At 39.4% G+C, this 25,180-nt stretch overlaps 1 protein-coding gene and 1 pseudogene across 2 annotated transcripts in view; both read right to left on the reverse strand.

The window, feature by feature from the left end:
* TEX9 (testis expressed 9) overlaps positions 1-25,180 on the reverse strand; it is a 237,724-nt gene that overhangs the window by 198,559 nt on the left and 13,985 nt on the right. The gene's annotated exons all lie outside the window — the stretch shown is intronic.
* Positions 1,294-11,483, reverse strand: LOC113899634 (annotated as a pseudogene).

Raw genomic sequence — 25,180 nt, forward strand, 5'->3', positions numbered from 1 at the left:
TCTGCCTCCAGAATTGGACCATAAAGAAGTCTGAGCATTGAAAAATTGATGCTTTTGAACTGTGGTGCTGGAGAAGACTCTTAAGAGTCCCTTGGACTGCAAGGAGATCCAACCAGTCAATCCTAAAGGAAATGAAACTAAAACTGAAGCTCTAATACTTTGGCCACCTGTTGATGGGAAGAGCCAACTCATTGGAAAACACCCTGATACTGGGAAAGATTGAGAGCAGGAAGAGAAGGGGGTGACAGAGAATGAGATGGTTGGACGGAATCACCGACTCAATGGACATGAGTTTGAGCAAACTCCAGGAGATAGTGAAGGACAGGGAAGCCTGGTGTGTGGCAATCCATGGGGTCACAAAGGATCGGACACAACTTAGCGACTGAACAACAGCATGCACCTTAACTACTCGAGCCAGTATCCCGTTTTTCTCAATCCTGAATCCCCTCAGGGTGCACCACTGGGTGGGGGTTCGGGGTGGCTACAGGTGCTGATGGCTTGGTAGCTCAACATCCTTTGTTTACTGATATGACCTAGATAGGCATATTCAAAAGCAGAGACGTTACTTTGCCAACAAAGGTTCGTCTAGTCGTGGCTATGGTTTTTCCTGTGGTCATATATGGATGTGAGAGTTGGACTGTGAAGAAGGCTGAGCACCGAAGAATTGATGCTTTTGAACTGTGGTGTTGGAGAAGACTCTTGAGAGTCCCTTGGACTGCAAGGAGATCCAACCAGTCCATTCTGAAGGAGATCAGCCCTGGGTGTTCTTTGGAAGGAATGATGCTGAAAGCTGAAACTGCAGTACTTTGGCCACCTCACGCGAAGAGTTGACTCATTGGAAAAGACTCTGATGCTGGGAGGGATTAGGGGCAAGAGAAGAAAGGGACGACAGAGGATGAGATGGCTGGATGGCATCACTGACTCAATGGACGTGAGTCTGAGTGAACTCCGGGAGTTGGTGATGGACAGGGAGGCCTGGCGTGCTGCTATTCATGGGGTTGCAGAGTCAGACACGACTGAGCGACTGATCTGATCTGATCTGATTTGATAGTCTGTTAAGTGTGAAATAGCATTATATCTTTAAAAATATATTGAATTTAATTAAATAATATGTTACCACTGAAGAATATTAACCATCACATGAGTGTTCAGCAAGTCATAATCTTTTTTTTGGTGGAGGGTCATGCCTCAATTATTTTTTAAAGAGTAGTTTTATTTATTCGTTTATTTTTGGGTGTGCTGAGTCTTTGCTGCTGCATGGGCTGTTCTCTAGTTTGTGAGAGTGGGGGCTACTCTCTAGTTGTGTTACACAGACTTCTCATTGTAGTGGCTTTTCTTTTTGTGGGGCATGGGCACTAGGTGTGTCGGCTTCAGTGGTTATGGCACATGGGTTCAGTAGTTTCATTCCTGGACTCTAGAGCACAGGCTCAATAGTGGTGGTTCCTGGGCTTAGTTTGCACTGTATGGCTTGTGGCATCTTTCCGGATCAGGGATTGAACCCATGTCTCCTGCTTTGGCAGGCAGATTCTTTACCACTGATCCATCAGGGAGGCCCATGCCTCGAAGTTGCTGACTGATCAGAATGGTGGTTGCTGAAGATTGGGGTGGCTGTGGCAATTTCTTAAAATAAGACAGAGATGAAGTTCGCTGCATCAGTAGGCTTTTGCTTTCACAAACAATTTCTGTGTAGCTTGCAGTGATGCCATTTGATAGCATTTTACCCACAGTAGGACTTCTTTCAAAATTAGAAGGTTCTTTCAAAACCTTGCCACTGCATATTCACAGCATCTTTACCATCAGTAAATTCCATCTCAAGAAACTACTTTGCTCATTCATAAGAAGGCACTCCTCGTTGGTTAAAGTTTTATCTTGAAACTGCATCAATTCAGTCACATTTTTAAGTTCAATTTCTAATACTAGTTCTCTTGCCGTTTCTACCACATCTGCAATTATTTCCTCCACTGAAGTTTTGAACCCCTCCAAGTCATTCAAGAGGACTGGAATCAACTTCGTCCAATTCCTGTTAATGTTGATATTTTGACCTCTTACCATGAATCCTTAATGTTCTTAATGGTATCCAGGATGGTGAATCTTTTCCAGAAGGCTTTCAATTTACTTTGTCCAGATCCAGCAAAGGAATCACTATCCATGACAGCTATAGCCTTACAAATTGTATTCGTTAAAAAATAAAATACTTGAAAGTTGAAATGACTCCTTGATCAGTGGGCTGAAGAATGGATGTTGTGTTAGCAGGCATGAAAACAACATGAATCTCATGTATCTCCATTAGAGAGCTTGATGACTAGGTGTGTTATCAGTGAGCAGTGATGTTTTGAAAGGAATCTTTTTTTTCTGAGCAGTAGGTCTTAACAGTGGGCTTAAAATGTTTAGTAAACCATCTTGTCAGCAGGTGTCCTGCTCTCCAGGCTTTGTTGTTCTGTTTATAGAGGACAGACAGGGTAGATTTAGCGTAATTTTTAAGGGCCCTAGGATTTTCACAATGGTAAATGAGCATTGGCTTCAACTTAAAGTCACCAGCTACATTAGCCTGTGATAAAGTCAGCCTGTCCTTTGAAGCTTTGAAGCTAAGCACTGACTTGTTTTCTTTAACGGGCAGTCCTAGATGGCATCTTCTTCCAGTATAAGACTGTTTTGTCTACACTGAAAATCTGTTGTTTAGTGTAGCCATGTTTATTACTGACCTTAGCTAGATCTTCTGGATAATTTGCTGCAGCTTCTATATCAGCATTGCTTCTTCACCATGCACTGATATGTTATGAAGACGGCTTCTTTCCTGAAACTTCATGAACCAGCCTCTGCTCACCTCAAACTTTTCTTCTGCAGCTTCCTCACCTCTCCCAGCCTTCACAGAATTGCAGAACACTGGGCCTTGCTCTGCATTAGGCTTCCACTGGAGAGAATGTTGTGGCCATTTTAATCTTGTATGCAGACCACTGAAGCTTTCTCCATATCAGCAATAAGGCTGTTTTGCTGTCCTGTCGTTCATTCCTTTACTGGAGTAGCACTTTTAATTTCCTTCTAGAACTTTGCATTTGTAACTTGGTTAACTGATGTAAGAGGCTTAGCTTTGGGCCTGTGTCAGCTCTCTGTGTGTCTTCCTCACTTAGCTTAATCATTTCTGGCTTTTGATTTTAAATGAAAGCATACAACTCCTCCTTTCACTTGAACACGTGTAGGCCTTTGTAGGGTTATTAATTGGCCTAACTTTAAGATTGTTGTGTCTTGGCAAACAGGCCTGAGGAGAGGGAGCAAGATAGAGGAACACAGGTCTGTAGAGGAGTCAGAACACACACATTTATTAACTTTGCTCTCTTACATGGGTGTAGTACATGGTGCCCCAAACAGCTGCAACAGTGACATCAAAGATCACAGAGCAACATAACAGATATGCTAATAACAGGAAATTTTGAAATATATGAAGAATTATCAGAGTGTGACAGAGAAATGAAAGCAAATGCTATTGGAGAAACGGCACTAAGAGACTTGTTCAATGTAGGGTTGCCACAACCTTCAATTTGTAAAAAATGTTGTATCTGTAAACTACAATAAAGTGAAGCACGATAAAATAGGCATGCCTATATGTTGTTGTTCAGTCACTAAGTTGTGTCCAATTCTCTGCAACCCCATGGACTGCAGCACACCAGGCTTTCCTGTCCTTCACTATCTTCCAGAATTTGTCAAAACTCTGTCCATTGAGTTGGTGATGCCATCCAACCATCTTATCTTCTGTTGCTCCTTTCTCCTCCTGCCCTCAATCTTTCCCAGCATCAGGGTCTTTTCCAATAAATTGACTCTTCCCATCAGAGGGCCAAAGTACTGGAGCTTCAGCATCAGTCCTTCCAGTGAATATTCAGGGTTGATTTCCTTTAGGATTGACTGACTTGATCTCCCTGCAGTCGAAGGGACTCTCAAGAGTCTTCTCCAGCATGACAGTTTGAAAGCATCAATTCTTTGGTGCTCAGCATTCTTTAGGGTCCTGCTCTCGCATTCTTACATGACTTCTACACTTCTCCCCAGAATTGTGCCTGTGCTTCTTTGCAGTGAATCTTTCCCTATTTGTTGATAAATAATCAAGTTATTCCCAGTTTTTCACTATTAAGAATAATGCCTATAACTTACTACCAAATTTTGGTGATTTTGAATAGATTTGCTAGGAACATTTGCATACAGGCTATGACAAGAGTGAAGTCTGTATGCAGGTCAGGAAGCAACAGTTAGAACTGGACATGGAACAGACTGGTTCCAAATAGGAAAAGGAGTACGTCAAGGCTGTATATTGTCACCCTGCTTATTTAACTTCTATGCAGAGTACATCATGAGAAACACTGGGCTGGAGGAAGCACAAGCTGGGATCAAGATTGCTGGGAGAAATATCAATAACCTCAGATATGCAGATGATACCACCCTTATGGCAGAAGGTGAAGAAGAACTAAAGAACCTCTTAATGAAAGTGAAAGAGGAGAGTGAAAAAGTTGGCTTAAAGCTGAACATTCAGAAAACTAAGATCATGGCATCCGGTCCTGTCACTTCATGGCAAATAGATGGGAAAACAGTGGAAACAGTGGCTGACTTTATTTTTCTGGGCTCAAAATCACTGCAGATGGTGATTGCAGCCATGAAATTAAAAGACGCTTATTCCTTGGAAGGAAAGTTATGACCAACCTAGATAGCATATTCAAAAGCAGAGACATTACTTTGCCAACAAAGGTCCATCTAATCAAGGCTATGGTTTCTCCAGTGGTCGTGTATGGATGTGAGAGTTGGACTATAAAGAGGGCTGAGCGCCAAAGAACTGATCCTAAAGGAATCAGCGAACCAAAATGGACTGGAATGGGTGAATTTAATTCAAATGACCATTATATCTACTGTGGGCAAGAATCCCTTAGAAGAAATGGAGTAGCCATCATAGTCAACAAAAGAGTCCAAAATGTAGTACTTGGATGCAGTCTCAAAAATGACAGAATGATCTCTGTTCATTTCCAAGACAAACCATTCAATATCATGGTAGTCCAAGTCTATGCCCCAACCAGTAATGATGAAGAAGCTAAAGTGGAATGGTTCTATGAAGACCTACAAGACCTTCTAGAATTAATACCCAAAAAAGATGTCTTTTTCACTATAGGGGACTGGAATGCAAAAGTAGAAAGTCAAGAAACACCTGGACTAACAGGCAGATTTGTCCTTGGACTATAGAATGAAGCAGGACAAAGGCTAATAGAGTTCTGCCAAGAGAATGCACTGGTCATAGCAAACACCCTCTTCCAACAGCACAAGAGAAGACTCTACACATGGACGTCACCAGATGGTCAATACCGAAATCAAATTCATTATATTCTTTGCAGCCAGAGAAGGAGAAGCTCTATACAATCAGCAAAAACAAGACTGGGAGCTGATTGTGGCTCAGATCATGAACTCCAAGTTGCAAAATCCAGACTTAAATTGAAGAAAGTAGAGGAAACCACTAGATCATTCAGGTATGACCTAAATCAAATCCCTAACGATTATACAGTGGAAGTGAGAAATAGATTTAAGGGACTAGATCTGATAGAGTGCCTGAAAAACTATGGACGGAGGTTTACAACATTGTATAGGAGACAGGAATCAAGACCATTCCCAAGAAAAAGAAATGCAAAAAAGCAAAATAGCTGTGTGAGGAGGCCTTAACAAATAGCTGTGAAAAGAAGAGAAGCAAAAAGCAAAGGAGAAAAGGAAAGATATACCCATTTTAATGCAGAGTTCCAAAGAATAGCAAGGAGAGATAAGAAAGCCTTCCTCAGTGATCAGTGCGAAGAAATAGAGGAAAACAATAGAATGGGACAGACTAGAGATCTCAAGAAAATTAGAGATACCAGGGGAACATTTCATGAGAAGATGGGCTCAATAAATAACAAAAATTATATGGGCCTAAAAGAAACAGAAGATATTAAGAAGAGGTGGCAAGAATACACAGAAGAACTGTACAAAAAAGATCTTTATCACCCAGATAATCACGATGGTGTGATCACTCACCTAGAGCCAGACATCCTGGAATCTAAAATCAAGTGGGCCTTAGGAAGAATCGCTACAAACAAAGCTAGTGGAGGTGATGGAATTCCAGTTGAGCTATTTCATATCCTGAAAGATGATGCTGTGAAAGTGCCGCACTCAATATGCCAGCAAATTTGGAAAACTCAGCAGTGGCCACAGGACTGGAAAAGGTCAGTTTTCATTCCAATCTCAAAGAAAGGCAGTGCCAAAGAATGCTCAAACTACCGTACAATTGCACTCATCTTACATGCTAGTAAAGTAATGCTCAAAATTCTCCAAGCCAGGCTTCAGCAATATGTGAACCGTGAACTTCCAGATGTTCAAGCTGGTTTTCGAAAAGGCAGAGGAACCAGAGATCAAATTGCCAACATCTGCTGGATCATCGAAAAAGCAAGAGAGTTCCAGAAAAACATCTATTTCTGCTTTATTGACTATGCCAAAGCCTTTGACTGTGTGGATCACAATACACTGTGGAAAATTCTGAAAGAGATGGGAATACCAGACCACCTGACCTGCCTCTTGAGAAATCTGTATGCAGGTCAGGAAGCAACAGTTAGAACTGGACATGGAACAGACTGGTTCCAAATAGGAAAAGGAGTATGTCAAGGCTGTATATTGTCACCCTGCTTGTTTAACTTCTATGCAGAGTACATCGTGAGAAACGCTGGGCTGGAAGAAGCACAAGCTGGAATCAAGATTGCTGGGAGAAATATCAATAACCTCAGATATGCAGATGATACCACCCTTATGGCAGAAAGTGAAGAAGAACTAAAAAGCCTCTTGATGAAAGTGAAAGAGGAGAGTGAAAAAATTGGCTTAAAGCTCAACTGAATGTTTTCTGAAGATCATGGCATCCCGTCCCATCACTTTATGGCAAATAGAAAGAGAAACAGTGGAAACAGTGGCTGACTTTATTTTTTTGGGCTCCAAAATCACTGCAGAATCTGACTGCAGCCATGAAATAAAAAAAAAAATAAAAGGAGGACTTCTAAGTTTTTCCAAATAGAAGATTTTTTTCAGAAATCTTTTAAATTATGTTATGAAGGCTTATTTTATATGACTTTAATTCTTTTAAATGTTATTTGATTTATGGTCCAGAATATCATTTATCTTGATGAATGTTTCATATTTTCTTGTAAATATGACATATGTTGTTTTTGGTTGAGTGTTTTATGAAAATTAATTAGTTTAATTTGTTTGACCTGTTGTTTAGGTCTTCTAATTTCTTACTGACTTCTGGTGTAATTGTTTTGTTGATTATAGAAAGAAAAATATTGAAATCACCAATCACAACTTGGAATTTTTCTTTATTTTTTCAATTCTACTCTCTTTGCTTCTTGTATTCTGTATGTCCATGTGCACTTAATATTTTTTGATGTATTCTTAGTGAATTTATAATTAGTCATTATGTAATTTTTCTTTTTATCTCAGGTAGTATTCCTGTTCTAAGGTCCGTTTTCTGATATGAGTATTGCCTTCCTGGCTTTCTTTTGATTAGTATTTGTATAGGCTCCTCAGGTTCCAATCTGTTATGCCAGCTTCTATAACCACCAAAGACCCATGAGTTTTTCTTTCACCCATTTTACTTCTAATACCTGCACCATATCTAATCTGTAATCCAAGCCAAGAACTAGCCAATTCATCCAGGGAAAAAACTGCTTGCCAGCATGACTTTTTTGAAGGGGTTCTTCCACCTTTGGAGTATTGTTCAGCCCTTTTTTCTTCCACATCACTATAATGTCTTTAACAATACAATTTAAAGAATTTCTTTATTTTTCTAATTGTTGCATCTGAAACATTGGCCTAATGCAACCTATTAAATTGTATGTATAACTTTATAGTTTGTTAATTTAAGGGGAAAAAACATTGTTCATATGCTTAGCAAGGATAGGACTTTTTTTTTTAAAGGTTTACTTGATGTTTGTATTTAGAAATATGCCTCAGGGGGTTATAGTTCTTGTGTTTTACAGTATTTGAAACTACCTGCCTTCATATTGTGTTGAGAAGAGCTTTAGGAGGAGAATAGCATATAGGACGCTTTGGATTCAAAAGTAAACTGTATTAAACATGAGAATTATCAAAGTTTTAAAAATTAAGACTTGTTTATTATACAAGTATTATAGTGAAGATGGGTCAAGGAGGATTTCCTCCATTATTGAGGAAATCATGAAGATGGCAAAGCTGATTCAAGGAAGATTCTGAGGAACTCAAGATTCCTTTCCTTTCCGGTGAAAGGAAAGCTGAAAAGAATTTGCTTATAGCTGTAAACTAGTGTGCTGCGATTCATGGGGTCGCAAAGAGTTGGACACGACTGAGCGACTGATCTGATCTAATCTGATCTGATAAACTAGTTAATGTCCCGCAGGGCAAGAAAACCTAAACAACTGGGGTTACCTTTATTTCCAGAGAGAAATCAAAAATTAATATCTAATTTTATAGAATCTAGCTCCTGAGCTGTGCTCAGTCACTTCAGTCATGTCTGACTCTTCTGGACTTTATGGACTGTAGCCCGCCAGGCTCCCTATCCATGGGGTTCTCCAGGCAAGAATCCTGGAGTGGGTTGCCATACTCTCTTCCAAGGAATCTTACCAACACAGGAGTCGAACCCGTGTCTCTTACATCTACCTACATTGGCAGGCAGGTTCTTTACCACTTCCCAGCACCACCTGGGAAGACCAAATAGTAAGTCAAGCAAAAATATAATTCCCTAATCAGGAATTAAATAATATTTGGATAGAGCCATTAGTGCTTTAGAATAACAGGTGAAGACAAAGAATCAGATCAGATCAGATCAGTCGCTCAGTCGTGTCTGACTCTGCAACCCCATGAATAGCAGCACGCCAGGCCTCCCTGTCCATCACCAACTCCCGGAGTTCACTCAGACTCACGTCCATTGAGTCAGTGATGCCATCCAGCCATCTCATCCTCTGTCGTCCCTTTCTTCTCTTGCCCCTAATCCCTCCCAGCATCAGAGTCTTTTCCAATGAGTCAACTCTTCGCGTGAGGTGGCCAAAGTACTGCAGTTTCAGCTTTCAGCATCATTCCTTCCAAAGAACACCCAGGGCTGATCTCCTTCAGAATGGACTGGTTGGATCTCCTTGCAGTCCAAGGGACTCTCAAGAGTCTTCTCCAACACCACAGTTCAAAAGCATCGATTCTTCGGTGCTCAGCCTTCTTCACAGTCCAACTCTCACATCCATATATGACCACAGGAAAAACCATAGCCACGACTAGACGAACTTTGGTGGCAAAGTAACGTCTCTGCTTTTGAATATGCTATCTAGGTTGGTCATAACTTTCCTTCCAAGGAGTAAGCGTCTTTTAATTTCTTGGCTGCAGTCACCATCTGCAGTGATTTTGGAGCCCAAAAAAATAAAGTCTGACACTGTTTCCATTGTTTCCCCATCTATTTCCCATGAAGTGAAGGGACCGGATGCCATGATCTTCGTTTTCTGAATGTTGAACTTTAAGCCAACTTTTTCACTCTCCTCTTTCACTTTCATCAAGAGGCTTTTTAGTTCCTTTTCACTTTCTGCCATAAGGGTGGTGTCATCTGCATATCTGAGGTTATTGATATTTCTACTGGCAATCGTGATTCCGCTTGTGTTTCTTCCAGTCCAGCGTTTCTCATGATGTACTCTGCATATAAGTTAAATAAACAGGGTGACAATATACAGCCTTGACGAACTCCTTTTCCTATTTGGAACCAGTCTGTTGTTCCATGTCCAGTTCTAACTGTTGCTTCCTGACCTGCATACAAATTTCTCAAGAGGCAGATCAGGTGGTCTGGTATTCCCATCTCTTTCAGAATTTTCCACAGTGTATTGTGATCCACACAGTCAAAGGCTTTGGCATAGTGAATAAAGCAGAAATAGATGTTTTTCTGGAACTCTTTTGATTTTTCGATGATTCAGCTGGATGTTGGCAATTTGATCTCTGGTTCCTCTGCCTTTTCTAAAACCAGCTTGAACATCAGGAAGTTCATGGTTTTTATATTGCTGAAGCCTGGCTTGGAGAATTTTGAGCATTACTTTACTAGCATGTAAGATAAGTGCAACTGTACGGTAGTTTGAGCATTCTTTGGCATTGCCTTTCTTTGGGATTGGAATGAAAACTGACCTTTTCCAGTCCTGTGGCCACTGCTGAGTTTTCCAAATTTGCTGGCATATTGAGTGCAGCACTTTCACAGCATCATCTTTCAGGATTTGGAATAGCTCAACTGGAATTTTATCACCTCCCAACTTTTATATGCACTAGAAAACCAAAAAATTCACATGACTCTACTGTGGTATTCACTTTATTGTGACAGTCTGGAACTGAATGTGCAATAATATCTCCAAGGTATGCCTGCATCTTGATAGTGATGGTATTTGTAAAAACTCAAAGAACTATATAGTAAAAATGGTGAATACCTCACTATTTTTATTCAGGTATACCTCAGTAAGCCTGAATTTAAGAAAAACTAGTGAAGAAATAATTTTTCATTGTTTAGTAGCTAAGTTGTGTCTGACTCTCTTGCAACCCCATGGACTGTAGCCTGCCAGGCTCCTCTGTCTATGGGATTTCCCAGGCAATAATACCGGAGTGGATTGCTATGCCCTCCTCCTGGGGATCTTACCAACCTAGGGTTAGAACCCATGTTTCCTGCATTGGAGTCAGACTGTTTACCACTGAGGCACCTGGGAAGCCCAAAGAAGTAATACTGAATTAAAAAAAATTAATTCTAAAAAATAGGAGAGAAAGAAAAAAGAAAGAATAGACAAGAGAAATTAAAAGAATAAGTCAATTATATGAGTAATTATATGAAGTGCAAATGGATTAAACACTTCAACTAAACGGCAGATTTCCAGACCAGATTTAAAAAAAAAAACTCAAGTGTGTGTTGTTACACTTTAAATACGAGTACACAGATTGAAAGCAAAATAATGAAAATATATATCATACAAACCATAATGTAAAGGAAGCTTGTATGATTACACTAATATCAGACAAGGTAAACTTCAAGGTAAGAAGTGTACTAGAGATATATGGTAGCATTTCCTAAAGATAAAAGCATAAATTCATCAAAGCAACAATTCAAATCCTGACTATTTACATCCAAAATAACATAGTTTCAAACATGATAAAACAAAAAACGGAGAAACAGACATAACCCCAATTTTAGTTTAATATACCCTTCTCTGGTATGTTAGACTAAAAAAAAAAATTATATATGTTATGTAGATTCTTTGAACAAAATTACTAACAAATTTAATCAACTGTATACACTAATCATAAAAAGTGTGTGCCACATTCTGGCCACCTACCTGTGCCACGGACACGGCAGTAGCTAACTGTCCAGCCAGGCAGCAGGGGCAGCGGGAGCTGCTAGGTGGAGAGACCAGTTTTCTCAGTTGGAGCTTCTCACCTCTGTGACTGGAAGGAGTTTCAGGCATGAGGATAGAGTGGTCATCCACAGCCACCAGTTCAGCCCCGGGCTCCGAGGCCTCCCTACATCTATGTCAATATGTCTATAACAGGATGCCCCCACAGCTACGTCATACATCATTACGTCTGTGATTCGGGAGTCCCCGCAGGCACGTCAGACGTCACTGTGTCCGATTCAGGTGCCCCTATAGCTATATCACTCATCACTACTTCTGATATGGGAGTCCCCACAGCCACGTTAGACCTCACTATATCTGTGATACTGGCATCCCCACAGCTACATCAGACGCCACTACGTCTGTGATACTGGCGTCCCTTGAAGCTACGTCATACTTTGCTACGTCAAACGTCACTATGTCTGTGATTTGGGTGCCCCCACAGCCACGTCACTACGTCTGATATGGGCGTTCCCACAGATACGTTACACGTCACTATGTCTGATATGCACGCCCCAATGGTTACATCATGCGTCACTTTGTCTGTGATTCCGGTGTCCCCAGAGCTACGTCATATGTCAGTGTGTCTTTGATTCAGGCATCCCCACAGCTACGTCATACATCACTATGTCTGTGATTCGGGTGTCCTCGCAGCCACATCAGACATCACTACATCTGTGATTTGGGCATCCCCACAGCTACATTAGACGTCACTCTCTGTGATTCGGGTGTCCCCACAGCCACGTCAGACGTCACTACGTCTGTGATGCAGATGTCTCCACAGCTACATCAGATGTCACTATGTCTGTGATCTGGGCATCCCCACAGCTACATTATAGGTCTATGTTAGAGGTGTCAGGGGGTAATGAGGCTGCTTATAATCATCATCAAGAACTGCCTCCCGGGTCCCTCTGAACCACTGCCACATGTGCTATTCAAGTGTCGCTCAGGGCTGTGGGGCTGACCGAGCTCCAAGACCAGCCAGCCTTTAAGGTGGGACTCAATTTAGCTGCAAAGGGGGACATGTGGGGGCAACAAACTTGGTCTCCAGTTCCGCCCATCAGCAGGCGCCCCAGGCCTTTCCCAGCCTCTTGTGCCATTTGGTTACTACTCAGCTGCCTCATCACTTTGGGACTTCCTGTCCTTGGGGTCTTGCTTCCCAGGCCTGATGCCAAGGATCTTGGGCTCTTTCTCCTACCCAGAGCCCTGGGTGCCATCTGCCCCCAGTGGCTCTGGCTCCTCAGAGCTGTAGGATCTGCTGACCAAATCTCACTAATGGATCTTTCTGGCCATTCCTGTTCAGCTGCAGTCCAGCCATGGTATGGTCTTGTTGGTCATGGAATCTGGAAGTAATTAAGGTTTTATTAGGAATGATAGGGACAAAAATGTCACTTATATATGGAATCTAAAAATGTGATACAAATGAACTTACTTACAAAATAGAGTCAGACATAGAAAACAAACTTACAGTTACCAAAGGGGAAAGGGCAGGGTCATGGGGTATAGATAAATTAGAAGTCTGGGATTAAACAGATATACATTACCAAATAAAAAATAGAAACAAATGAGGTCCTACGGTACAGCACAGGGAAATATGTTCAGTATATTGTAATAATCTATAATGGGTCACAGCCTTATTGTGCCAAGGGGGCTTGTGTAGCTCAATGAAGCTATGAGCTATGTAGTGCAGGGCCACCCAAGACAGATGGGTCATAGTGGAGAGTTCAAACAAAACATGATCCACTTGAGGAAGGACTGGCAAACCACCCCAGTATACTTGTTGTGAGAACCTCATGAACTGTATAAAAAGGCAAAAAGATATGACACCAAAAGATGAGCCCTCCAGGTCAGGAGGTGTCTAATATGCTACTGGGAAGAGTGGAGGACAATTACTAATAGTTTCAGAAACAATGAAGCATCTGAGCCAAAGTGGAAACAAAGCTCAGTTATGGATGTGTCTGGTGATGAAAGTAAAATGCAATGTTGTAAAGAGCGGTACTGCATAGGAACCTGGAATGTTAGGCCCATGAATCAAGCCAAATTGGACACAGTCAAGCAGGAGATGGCAAGAGGAAACATCAACATCTTGGGAATCAGTGAATTAAATGGACGGGGATGGGTGAATTTAATTCAGATGACCATTATATCTACTACTATGGGCAAGAATCCCTTAAAAGAAATGAATAAGCCCTCATAGTCAACAAAAGAGTCTGAAATGCAGTACTTGGGACCAACATCAAAAACAACAGGATGATCTCGGTTCATTTCCAACACAAACCAAATAACATCACAGTAATCCAAGTCTATGCCCCAACGACTGATGCTAAAGAAGCTGAAGTTGATCAGTTCTATTAAGACATATAAGACCTCCTAGAACGAACACCAAAAAAAGATGTTCTATTCATCACTGTGGATTGCAATGCAAAAGTAGGAAGTTAAGAAATACCTGGAGTTACAGGCAAGTTTGGTCTTGGAGTACAAAATGAAGCAGGGCTAAGGCTAACTGAATTCTGCCAAGAGAATGCACTGGTCATAGCAAACACCCCTTTCCAACAACACAAGAAACGATTCTACACATGGACATCACCAAATGGTCAACACCAAAATCAGATTGATTACATTCTTTGTAGCTGAAGATGGAGAAGTTCTATACGGTCAGCAAAAACAAGACCTGGAGCTGACTGTGGCACAGATTATCAGCTCCTTATAGCAAAATTCAGGCTTAAGCTAAAGAAAGCAGGGAAAACCACTCAGCAGTCAAGTACAACCTAAATCAAATCCTCTATTTATACAGTGGAGGTGGCAAATAGATTCAAGGGACTAGATTTGGTAAACAAAGTCCCTGAAGAACTATGAACAGAGGTTTGTAATACTTCACAGGAACCAGTGAACAAAAGCATCCCAAAGAAAAAGGAATGCAAGAAGGCAAAGTGGGTATCTGAGGAGGCTTTACAAATAGCTGAGGAAAGAAGATAAGCAAAAAGCAAGAGAGAAAGGGAAAGGTATACTCAACTTAATGCAGAGTTCCAGAGAATAGCAGGGAGAGACAACCCTGAATACTCATTGGAAGGACTGATGCTGAAGCTGAAGCTCCAATACTTTGGTGACCTGATGCAAACAGCCAACTCATTGGAAAAGACACTAGTGCTGGGAAAGATTGAAAGCAGAAGGAGAAGAGAGCAACAGAGGATGAAATGGTTGTATGGCAACACTGATTCAACAGACATGAACTTGGGCAAACTCCAGGAGATGTGAGACTCAGAGAGACCTGATATGCTGCAGTTTGTGGGGTCACAGTCAGACAGGACGTGGTGACTGAACAACAATAAGCAACTGTAGAATACAATCTCTTTTCACGTGCTCATGAAATATTTACCAAAATGTACTATATGGTATGCATAAAACAAGTCTGAAAAAACTTCAAAAAGTTAAAATCACCTAAGGCATGTTCTCAAGCTATGGTGGAATAAAACTAGAAATCAATTAATAGATAACTAGAAAATCTGATAACATTTAGAAATTAACCAACACTCTTCTAAATAACCCAGTAGTCAGGAAAGCACAATGAAAATCAAATATTGAAAATGAAACACACCAAAATATATAGGATATAGCTAAAAAAGCATGTGTTAGTTATTATTTATTGCCTTTCCCTTCCAAGTTCCACCTATTAGGTTGTTTTGTGAAAATAGGTTTGGGCCCTTTATATATTTCCCCTTGCCAACTGGAACTTTGCCATCAGAGGGCACTGTAAATACACTGCAGGAGGAGAGTTTTTGCTTCCTCGTTCTGGTGTGCTGGCTGGGCAAACTTTGCCAGGATTCATTGCTCTCCCCTACTCTAAACTTGAATAGTCCACTGTGGCAGCAGCATTTAGCAGCCAAGAGCTTCCCCTGGCATGTTCTGTAGCAAAGGCCCTTCGGTGAGACATGTCTGTGAAGTTGTTTCTGGCACCCCACTGGGTGGATTTCCAGGGTGTATCTTAGCACGATGCACCAGAGTAACTTTTCTGCCATCTAGTGAGCCACACTCTGCCTTCTACAGAAAAGTCTGGGTCTCAGGTCTTAGTGGGCCTCCTCTTTGGTGTGTTGTCTCAGTTCTGGGTGAGGGGGAGAAGTGGGGGGAGATAGGTGGTAGGAGCTATTCCTTGTATCTACTATTTCCGTATTCTTTAGAATCCTCTTTACTTCTTGCTAACCAACCCCTCATTACTGCAATCCCTTGGTATGGCTAATAAATTCTTTACTGTCTGAGCCACCAGTAAAGTCCAGTAATACCTTATATTATTAATAAAATCTTTCTGTTGAAATTACTGTGTTCTTAACTCTCTCCTGAATTGACCTATTGATTCACAGTGCTTAGAATGAAGATGACTTTAAGTGCATATATTGGCGGGGGTGGGGGGAGTTAAAAATCAATTTCTAAGTTACCATCTCAGGAAGTTAGAAAAAGAATAAAAATATGGAAAGAAACTAATAAAAGTGAAAACATATATTGAAAAAAACAGTAAGCTCAGGACTTCCCTGGTGGTCCAGTGGTTGACAGTCTGCCTTCCAGTGCAGGGAACACAGGTTTGATCCCTAATCAGGAAACTAAGCTCCCACATGTCACAGGGAAGCTGAGCTCATGACCACAATTAGAGAGAAGCCCACAAGCCACAACAAAAGATCCCAAGTGCCACAACTCAGACCTGACAAAGTCAAAAATAAAAATAAACATTTTTTAACAGAAAAAAAAGCTCACATAAATAGACAAAAATAAAAAATCAACAGAGTCAAGATTTGTTCTTTCAGAATATCAATAAACTTGATAAATTCTTGGCAAGACCAATCAAGAAAAAGAAAGTATAAACTGCTAACCTCAGAGAAAAAGGAAGACATCACTGCAGACCCTATAGACATAAAAAGATAATGCAGGGTCATGATGAGTAGTTTAATATAAATAAATTTAACAAACTAAATAAAACTGATGCTTTTCTTTAAAATCACAAGTTATCTAAATTGACAGAAGAAAAATTTTTTAAAAATTTGAATAGTTGTTAAATATAATAAATCCAGAGGGGTCCAGATCAAGATGGCACAGTAAGAAGAATAGATTTTCTACAATTAAGAATAGAAAGAAAAGGCCACATCCAGACAGGTAGAAGGGACAGAGACTTGGTCTAGTCAGAATCCATACCCACTATGCTGTGACCCACAAGTGGGAGAGATTTCACAACCACAGAGGTTTCCCCTGAGAAGTGTGGGGTCTGAGCTCCCCACACTAGTCTCCATGGCCCAGAAAATCTGCACCAGGAAAATGAGCCCTCATAACATTTAGCACTGAAAACCAGCATGGATTATGTCTGGGAGAGTTGGTGGGCTTTTGGGAAACCAAGACTTGGCCCTGAAGGGCTCATGCACAAAATCACTCACTCTAATACCCAGTACAGAGGCAGCATCTTGAAAAGCACCTGGATCTCACAAGAAGGAGATTTAGTGACAAGTTTTAGGGCATCTCACACACTAGTAAAGTAATGCTCAAAATTCTCCAAGCCAGGCTTCAACAATACGTGAACTGTGAACTTCCAAATGTTCAAGCTGGTTTTAGAAAAGGCAAAGGAAACAGAGATCAAATTGCCAACATCTGCTGGATCATAGAAAAAGCAAGAGAGTTCCAGAAAAATATCTATTTCTGCTTTATTGACTATGCCAAAAGCCTCTGACTGTGTGGATCACACTAAACTGTAGAAAATTCTGAAAGAGATGGGAATACCAAACCACCTGACCTGCCACTTGAGAAACCTGTATGCAGGTCAGGAAGCAACAGTTAGAACTGGACATGGAACAACAGACTGGTTCCAAATAGGAAAAGGAGTACGTCAAGGCTGTATATTGTCACCGTGCTTATTTAACTTCTATGCAGAGTACATCATGAGAAACACTGGGCTGGAAGAAGCACAAGCTGGAATCAAGATTGCCAGGAGAAATATCAATATTCTCAGATATGCAGATGACACCACCCTTATGGCAGAAAGTGAAGAACTAAAGAGCCTCTTGATGAAAGTGAAAGAGGAGAGTGAAAAAGTTGGCTTAAAGCTCAACATTGAGAAAACTAAGATCATGACATCCAGTCCCATCACTTTATGGCAAATAGATAGAGAAACAGTGGAAACAGTGGCAGACTTTATTTTGGGGGGCTCCAAAATCTCTGCAGATGGTGACTGCAGCCATGAAATTAAAAGATGCTTACTCCTTGGAAGAAAAGTTATGACCAACCTAGACAGCCTATTAAAAGGTAGAGACATTACTTTGTCAACAAAGGTCCATCTAGTCAAGGCTATGGTTTTTCCAGTAGTCATGTATGGATGTGAGAGTTGGACTATAAAGAAAGCTGAGCACAGAAGAAATGATGCTTTGAACTGTGAACTGTGGTGTTGGAGAAGACTCTTGAGAGTCCCTTGGACTGCAAGGAGATTCAACCAGTCCATCCTAAAGGAGATCAGGCCTGGGTGTTCATTGGAAGGACTGATGTTGAAGCTGAAACTCCAATACTTTGGCCACCTGATGCAAAGAGCTGACTCATTTGAAAATCCCTGATGCTGGGAAAGACTGAGGGCAGGAGGAGAAGGGGATGACAGAGGATGAGATGGTTGGATGGCATCACCGACTCAATGGACTTGGGTTTGGGTAGACTCCGGGAGTTGGTGATGGACAGGGAGGTCTGGCATGCTGCAGCTCATGGGGTTGCAAAGAGTCAGACATGACTGAGCAACTGAACTGAAGTGAACAGACTTAATGCAATCCCTATCAAAATACCAATGGCATTTTTCATGGAACTGGAACAAGTAATTCTAAAATTTGTATGAAAGCACAAATGAGTTTGAATTGCAAAAGCAATTTTAAGAAAGAACATGTTCTTGGATATGGAGACTCCATTGGATAAAGATGTTGACTACTCCAAAATTAGTTCACTGACTCAATACAGTCACTGTCGAGTTCCAATCAAAATTTTCTGTGGATATTTATTAAGGAATTCTAAAATTTATATGGGCTTCCCAAGTGACTCATCTGGTAAAGAATCTGCCTGCAATGTGGGAGATCTGGGCTCAATCCCTGGGTTGGGAAGATCCCCTGGAGAAGGAAAGGCTACCCATTCCAAAATTTTATATGGAAATGCAAACAACTTAGAAAGCCAAAAATCAGAAAAAAAAATTGTTGGAAGATTTACAATGTCAGATGTCAAGACTTAGCATAGACCTATGATATTTAAGAGCGTGTGATACTGGTGCAGTGATTGATAAACAGACAGTGAAACAGAAGAGAGAGTCTGGAAATGGCTATGCCTACACAGTAGCCTGATATACGACAAAGGTGCTACTGCAATTTTGTGGTAATGAGATTTTATTTTAAAAAACCGATGCTGAAGCAATTGGATAATTCATATGCAACAGACTTTAACCTTATTTTACACCATTTACAAAACTTAATTCTGATTGGATTATAAGCCTAATATGAAAGTAAATAATTTTCTAGAAGAAGGGTTAGTAAATTTTTCCTGTAAAAGACAAGATAATCAATATTTTCAACTTTGTGGGCCACATGGTCTCTGTTGGAACTACTCAACTCTGCTGTTGTAGCATAAAGTAGCCATAGAGAATACATAAATAAATTGGAATGGCTGTGTTCCAGTAAAAATTTATTTACAAAAACAGGTGGCAGGCCACATGAGCCATATTCTGCTGATCCTTGTTCCAGAAGACAACACAGAATAATACCATGACCTTGATATAGGCAGTGATTTCTTAAATAAGAGCAAAAAAACCATGAACAATAAAAGACTTACAAATTCTGAAATTCTATTTATCAAAGTACACCATCAAGAGCGTGAATCACCAAGACATGGACTAAGAGAAGATATTTGTGATACATATGCATATATATATGCATGTATATATAAACATATCATAGATATAGCATATATATCCAAAAAATATATCTGCAATATCTAAAGAATGTCAACAAATTAAAAAGAAAAAGATAAAACAACTCAATGGAGAAAAACAGCTCAAAGAAAATGAGAAAAAACTTGAGCAGCCATTTCACAAAAGAGACTATCAGCATGGACATAAGTACATGAAAATATATTCCATATGATTAATTATCATGGAAATGCAAATTAAAAAAACACAATGTAATATCAGTACACACTTATTGAAATGGCTAAAATGAAAAGAATTGACAGTATGAAGTAGTAGCCAGAATATGGATCAACTAGAACTGGAACTTTCATATACACTAACAAAAATGTAAATTGTAACAACCACCCTGAATCACTCTACTAAAACCCCCTCTATGACCCAGGAGTTTCAGTGCTAGGTATATGAGAGAAATGCACAAATACTGCAGAAGATCTGTACAAGGTTGGCCACAGCAGTTTTCTTCCTAATAGCTGGAAATAACTCTAATGTCTGTCAAGGGAGGATGGATAACTAAATTGTGGTATATTCAAACAGTGGGATACTACAAACAATAAAAAAGAACTGATAACATGGATTAGTATAGTAGACATGATCTGTAACAAAAGAAAGCCAGACACAAAATTGAAGTAAGCTGTATGATTCTACTTCTATGAACTTCTGGGACAGATAAAATAATCTGTGGTGGCAGGTACAATACAGGAGCACAATGGAGTGTCCTGGGGAGAAGAAATATTCTACATCTTGATCTAGGCAGTGGCTACATAAGTAATACACGTGTTAACATTCACTGGGCTATATATACTTTTGGTTTTGCACTTTAGTCTCTGAATGTTAAAACTCAAAAAAAAACTTTAATAAAACAGAAAAATTTACAGGAATATATTTTCACTGAAAGATTCAAACAACACTGAAATAGAGAGACTAAGCCATTAGCCTTACCTCTTTCCTGTCCCTCGTTCTTGCTGTCCTCCCAAAACAATCCTACTTCCAAATTATTTTTATGCATTTACATGCACATATATGTGTAATATTTAAAAATTCATGCTTTATAATAATTTTATTTTTATCCTAAAAATTCATCTCTCAGCCCTTTCTGTTGAATACATATCAGTTTCATTTTAATAGCTGGATAGCATTCTATTGTATCAATGTAACATAATTGAGTAATTTCCCTACTAGCGGATATACAAATTATTTCTAATTTTTCATTATTTGAAACAATGCTGCAACAAACTTTCTTAAAATTTTTGGTGCACACAAACAAATATTTTTTGTGCATTATGAACAATTAATTTTGTTTGGCTAAAACAGCAGCAACAAAACTGTTGAGAAAAGAAAATTGTAGAGTAAAAATTTTGGTAAATTCTGCTAAATTGCTTTCTAAGAAAGCCTTACAAATTACATTCTGACCAACTATATATGAAAATACCTGTTTCCACACATCTTTAATAAACACTAGATATTATCAATCTCTTAAAAAGTTGCCAGTTCTAAGGGGGAAAAATGCAATTCTTTGTTATTTTAAATTATTTTTAGTCATTATTTAAATTTCTTCTTACTGCAGTGGTTATTTAGATCCTTGGCACATGTCTTTATTAGGTTGTTTACATTTTTTCTTATCAATTTTGGAGTGTTCCTTATTAAATGTAATAATACATATTTTGAAAATATTTCCTCCTTGTTTGCCATTTCTTTCTTTTTCTTATTCCATAGCATTAGCCAGGACTCTCAGAACAATACTGAAAAAACTTTAGTGGGAAATCTTGTAATATTTTATTAGGTATGATGCTTGTAGCTCAGATGGTAAAAGAACCTGCCTGCAATGCAGGAGACCCATGTTTGATCCCTGCATTGGGAATATCCTCTGAAGAAGGGAATGTCAACCCCCTCCAGTATTTTTGCCTGGAGAATTCCATGGACAGAGAAGCCTGGCAGGCTATAGTCCATGGGGCTCCAAAGAGTTGGACACGACTGAGCGACTAACACATACTCAAAAATTGTGTATGCAGATATCTTTCATTAAAACAAAGAAGTTTCTTTCTACTTCTGGTTTGCAAAAGTCATTTTCTTTCTAATCAAAAATAGATGTCAAATTGTATCAAATGCTTTTTGCATTTCTTAAGATAATTATATCACTTTATTTTGAATGTAATGATTTGCATTAATACATTCTGAATTTCGAAGCAGTCTTGAATACCTTAGATAAATCCTTCTTTAGTTCAGTTCAGTTCAGTTCAGTCGCTCAGTCCTGTCCGACTCTTTGTGACCCCATGAATCGCAGCACACCAGGCCTCCCTGTCCATTACCAACTCCCGGACTTCACTCAGACTCATGAGCATTGAGTCAGTGATGCCATCCAGCCATCTCATCCTCTGTCGTCCCCTTCTCCTCCTGCCCCCAATCCCTCCCAGCATCAGAGTCTTTTCCAATGAGTCAACTCTTTGCATCAGGTGGCCAAAGTACTGGAGTTTCAGCTTTAGCATCATTCCTTCCAAAGAAATCCTAGGGCTGATCTCCTTCAGAATGGACTGGTTGGATCTCCTTGCAGTCCAAGGGACTCTCAAGAGTCTTCTCCAACACCACACTTCAAAAGCATCAATTCTTCAGCACTCAGCCTTCTTCACAGTCCAACTCTCACATCCATACATGACCACTGGAAAAACCATAGCCTTGACTAGACGAACCTTTGTTGGCAAAGTAATGTCTCTGTTCTTGAATATGCTATCTAGGTTGGTCATAACTTTCCTTCCAAGGAGTAAGCATCTTTTAATTTCATGGCTGCAGTCACCATCTGCAGTGATTTTGGAGCCCAAAAAAATAAAGTCTGACACTGTTTCCACTGTTTCCCCATCTACTTCCCATGAAGTGATGGGACCGGATGCCATGATCTTCGTTTTCTGAATGTTGAGCTTTAAGCCAACTTTTTCACTCTCCTCTTTCACTTTCATCAAGAGGCTTTTTAGTTCCTTTTCACTTTCTGCCATAAGGGTGGTGTCATCTGCATATCTGAGGTTACTGATATTTCTCCCGGCAATCTTGATTCCAGCTTGTGCTTCTTCCAGTCCAGCGTTTCTCATGATGTACTCTGCATATAAGTTAAATAAGCAGGGTGACACTACACAGCCTTGACATACTCCTTTTCCTATTTGGAACCAGTCTGTTGTTCCATGTCCAGTTCTGTTGCTTCCTGACCTGCATACAAATTTCTCAAGAGGCAGGTCAGGTGGTTTGGTATTCCCATCTCTTTCAGAATTTTCCACAGTTTATTGTGATCCACACAGTCAAAAGCTTTGGCATAGTGAATAAAGCAGAAATAGATGTTTTTCTGGAACTCTTGCTTTTTCGATGATCCAGCGGATGTTGGCAATTTGATCTCTGGTTCCTCTGCCTTTTCTAAAACCAGCTTAAACATCAGGAAGTTCATGGTTCATGTATTGCTGAAGCCTGGCTTGGAGAATTTTGAGCATTACTTTACTAGCATGTGAGATGAGAGCAATTGTGCGGTAGTTTGAGCATTCTTTGGCATTGCCTTTCTTTGGGATTGGAATGAAAACTGACCTTTTCCAGTCCTGTGGCCACTGCTGAGTTTTCCAAATTTGCTGGCATATTGAGGGCAGCACTTTCACAGCATCATCTTTCAGGATTTGAAATAGCTCAACTGGAATTCCATCACCTCCACTAGCTTTGTTCGTACTGATGCTTTCTAAGGCCCACTTGACTTCACATTCCAGGATGTCTGGCTCTAGGTGAGTGATCACACCATCATGATTATCTGGGTCATGAAGATCTTTTTTATACAGTTCTTCTGTGTATTCTTGCCACCTCTTCTTAATATCTTCTGCTTGGTCCATACCATTTCTGTACTTTATCCAGCCCATCTTTGCATGAAATGTTCCCTTGGTATCTCTAATTTTCTTGAAGAGATCTCTAGTCTTTCCCATTCTGTTGTTTTTCTCTATTTCTTTGCATTGATTGCTGAAGAAGGCTTTCTTATCTCTTCTTGCTATTAGTTATGACATTTAAAAAATACAATTCTGGATTCATTCTACTAATACTTAAGATACCTAAATATGTGTTCATAAGTGAGTGTATGCTTTTTTTGTCAGTTTTAAATTTCAGACCATGTCAGCTCCAATGTAAATGGGTTAGAAAACTTTTTACTTTTTTCAAGGCGTTAGATTGCTATAATCAGTATAGCATATTCCTTACTTATAGAACCTTCTTTGTTTGGTGTCCTTTTATGAAAGAGCTTTGAATACCTTTTCAGTGCTCTCAGTGTTTGTATTGTTGCTTGTTGTTTTAAGGTGAACATTCCTCCATGGGTCAATTTTGGTGATTTCTGTTTTCCAGAAACTTTTTTAGTCTAGATTTTTCTGATTTATTATCTTAAATTTAGAATTTATCTCAGACTTTTTAAGAATCTACTCTATATTTATAATGTCCCTTCTCATTTCAAATGTTGATAATTCTTTTTTTTTAAACCTTGATTAGACATACTAGACTTTTTATATTTTTGATTCTTTTCAGTTTTATTAAAATTTACTCATTTCATTCATTTCTGTTTTGTTTTTTTTAGTAATACTTTCCTGGTATGTTTAAATTTTTATCCCTTTAGCTTCTTGAGCTATATGTATGATTTGCTTCTATTCACTCTTTTCTTATTTTCTAATGTATGCACCCAAGGCTATATATTTTCTCTGAGTATGTATAGATTTTGAATTGTATTGATCTCATCGTTCTTCTTGTTGTAGTGGTTAAATACACTGGCTCCAGACTATACTGCTGCTGCTGCTAAGTCATGTCTGACTCTGTGCAACCCCATAGACAGCAACCCACCAGGCTCCCCCATCCCTGGGATTCTCCAGGCAAGAACGCTGGAGTGAGTTGCCATTTCCTTCTCCAATGCATGAAGGGAAAAGTGAAAGTGAAGTCGCTCAGTTCAAACCCCAACTCTGTCATCTATGTGCCCTTGGGCAGGTTATTTAACAGAGTTCTGTGTTTCAGTTCCTCATCTGTGAAAAGAGATGATAACAGAATCAACTTCTCAGGATCATTGCAATAATAAAATGAGACAATCAAAGTAGATCACTCAGCACAAAACTGGTTGTATAATAATGTTGAATAAATTTTGGTATCATTATTTTTAACTAATCAATAACTTCATTTTACATTTCTTTTCACTACAGTTATTCTAAGTTAAAGATGTGGGTTTTTATTTCCAAGTTATAAAAACTGTATTCTTTTGTTTACTAATTTCAAATTTTATTGCAGTGTGATCAAAGAATGTGAACTGAATGATTTCTTATCTGGGAATTTATTAACATTTTCCTTGTGTTTTAGAAGGTAGTTAATGTTGCATGTGTGTTTGATGAGATTATGCATTCACCATTATAGTGTACAAAGTCCTTTACACCTATTCAGTCAAGTTCCTTTATTGTGTTATTCAAATCCTCACTACTCTTGCTTACTTTTTTCCTACTTCATCTGTCAGTTTTTGAGTTGAAGTCTTCCAAAATAGCTGTGTATTTTTCATTCCTATCTGTATTTCTATCAGTTTTTACTTCATATATTATAAACATGACTTTTGGTGTTATATTGTTAGGTTTGTAAAGATTCATTATTAATTGGCCTTCTTATGGAATTGTATCTTTTGTCAACATAAATGTTCTTTATCTTGTCAAATCCTCTTTACATTAAATTCCTTTTTCTTAGTCTGACATTAAAATGTTACCACACGTGTTATCTATTTTTAGTTATTAGGCTTATTTATCTTTGTATGTTTTTTTCTTTTCAAACTTCTTTTTAGATG

The sequence above is a fragment of the Bos indicus x Bos taurus genome, chromosome 10 (assembly GCF_003369695.1).
Source record: "Bos indicus x Bos taurus breed Angus x Brahman F1 hybrid chromosome 10, Bos_hybrid_MaternalHap_v2.0, whole genome shotgun sequence".
NCBI classification, from domain to species: domain Eukaryota; kingdom Metazoa; phylum Chordata; class Mammalia; order Artiodactyla; family Bovidae; genus Bos; species Bos indicus x Bos taurus.